This window comes from Penaeus monodon, chromosome 19 (genome assembly GCF_015228065.2).
Source record: "Penaeus monodon isolate SGIC_2016 chromosome 19, NSTDA_Pmon_1, whole genome shotgun sequence".
In the NCBI taxonomy this organism is placed as follows: Eukaryota; Metazoa; Arthropoda; class Malacostraca; order Decapoda; family Penaeidae; genus Penaeus; species Penaeus monodon.
The window spans coordinates 31318412-31320801 of NC_051404.1; the positions used below are offsets into that span (position 1 = coordinate 31318412).

The following is a 2390-nucleotide window of genomic DNA, read 5'->3' on the forward strand; positions in this document are numbered from 1 at the left end:
TTACAGTCCCCCGGGGGCTTTCAAAAGTCCAACCTTGGCAATCTGGTTGAAATTCTGTGCATCTAGAACTAAAAATGAAATAAGTCGAGGGTTTGTCTTGTGAAGTAGGAGAGACAAAACTACCCCATCATCTTCTACTCCAGAGGAACTTTTGCTATTCAGAGAGGGCTACAAAGACCTGGGTTTTTTCCGAGAACGAAGTATGCAAGGGTCCATCCAAAACTTTTTTTTTCTCCCCTTTTTTTTTTTTAACGTCAAAACCTTGACAATTGTTTTTTTTGTAAAATCGTGGACCATCCCTTCATTACTTGCACCATAGGCATAACGGTACTGTTTAGCATTGTAGGCATAGTTTTTATTCTTGGCATTTCAAAGAATATAGGGTTTAGGGTGAGGGCCTCAAGGTGGAATTGTTGTTGTCCGTTTTACTTTTTCTTTTGCAGAAGCCGAGTCTCCTGCGTGGTTCTCCACTTTGGCATCTGAAACACCCTCCAGGAGCTCGCTTTTGGTGGGCATTCTGCTGACATCTCCCAAAGGCAAGATAAACCTCTTGGCCACAGAGTCAAATTTCAACTTCGTCGGGTCAGTGTTGGATTTGTTGAGATTGGAGTAGTAGAGAGACTTCACGATCTCGCCAGATTCAATATGGGGAGATGTCGATGACCAGCATGTCGTCACTCGTCTCATAAGCGTTGATGTGATGGAACGTGAAGAAGGCGTCGGAGGTGAAGGTAGTTTTGGGTGCTCCTGCCCAGTCCTTCCCCGTTTTCAATCACCCTGAAAAATGGGAACCCTTCTTCGTTTGGGGAACCACACCAGAGCCTCTTCGATGCTTTTGCCGAAGTAGTAATTGGTCAGAAAGGGCAACCGATGCTAAACGTGAAAAGGTTGTTTCAAGGAGGATTGAAGAAAATTTTTTTTCAGTGATGGCATAACTGGTGCATGTATCCTGGATGGAACTTTCCACCTGGCCAAGAATTGGGAGGGCCTCCTTTTTTTAGCCTTTTTTAAAATTTTTCACCTTTGGGAAAGAAGAAGATAATGTTTTAGGGTTTTGGGGCCCCGTCCCTCCTTGTTTCCCAGATGAAGCCTAAGGTTTGTAACAGTGGCCCGTCCCCGACTGACAATGAGGGTGGGGGGGGTGGCCCTTGGTCGGATTGCAACGTAAATCTTTTGATTATTGTTTAGCTGGGAAAATCAGAATGAAAAATATTCCTTATTCCTGGTACTTTTTTTTACCTTGAATGCATAATATTTGCAGTAAGTTTAGATAATGGGTTTTCTCAAACTTTTTCTGGCTGCGACCCCCTACAGATTTACTTTCTATTCCCCAGCAACAAAGTAGTAGCAATTATCAAGATCACAAAGGTTTTTTATTAGTGTGAAGTATAATTAATATTGGCAAAGAAAGCGTGCCATACATAAACGTGGGCCTTTTTTATGATTCGTTTTGTCAAGCAATCGGGCCAGGTCCCGACCACTACTGAACAAATACTAAACGCGTTTTTAGGATGGATAGTGGGAAGAAGAGAAAGAGGAGGAGGGAGGGCTTGCAAGGATCTTGTGAACCCCTCTGGGGGTCGAGACACCCACTTTCTAAACACTTTGGTTTAGATTTGAACAATCGGAATGGGTTTGGGTTTTACATATTCTTTAATTTTTAGTAAAGAGATATATCTGGTAAAAATATCATAATCGTTGTACAAGGTAAATTTTTTTACTTGCTATCATAAATATAATCACATTAAACTTTATCAGTGTGGTGTGTTCCCTCCGTTTTTTCACCAACCTTTATTTCCGAAAAGTGTTCAAAGTCTCCGGGTCCACACCCTCACTTCATCTGTCCTCCGTCCATGGGGCAATCATCTGGTCCTTCACTTTGGAAGAACATTCACAAGACAGTTTTATCCCACTATCTTGGGCGGTCCCGTGAGAACCAAGACGCTTACGCTGTCCAAATAAGGTACGGCATGGATCAGGGAAGGGCCGCAAGTGGCCAAATTCCCTCTTCACGACTATGCGTTTTTTGCCTCCCATGTTTTTGCTTTGGTTAAGCGTCCGCTGTCCCAGATACCTGACGAAGGGACCGACGGGAAGAGATTTTTTTGGATTACTCCGTATTTTTTTATATAAAGTCAATGAGTTTTTCTATCTCTCGATCTTTAATTTATTTATTTTGATGGTAAGTATCAATAGTCCGTTTCGGAACCCCAAATCAAAACATCTAGCATAAATGTAGTACAAGTAGTCCTGTAGAAAACACTTGAAGAAATTACATGTTTTTACAAATTAGTCCCCTATATCCTAATTTCATCACTGTACTTGAGTAGAAACATCCAAGTTTGTCAGTCAGTCCCGAAAACAGAATGAATGGGGAAGGGAGTTTATTG

At 41.9% G+C, this 2390-nt stretch overlaps 1 pseudogene; it reads right to left on the reverse strand.

The window, feature by feature from the left end:
• On the reverse strand, nucleotides 1-1840 carry LOC119585382 (annotated as a pseudogene).
• Between the last annotated feature and the right edge of the window lie 550 nt (nucleotides 1841-2390).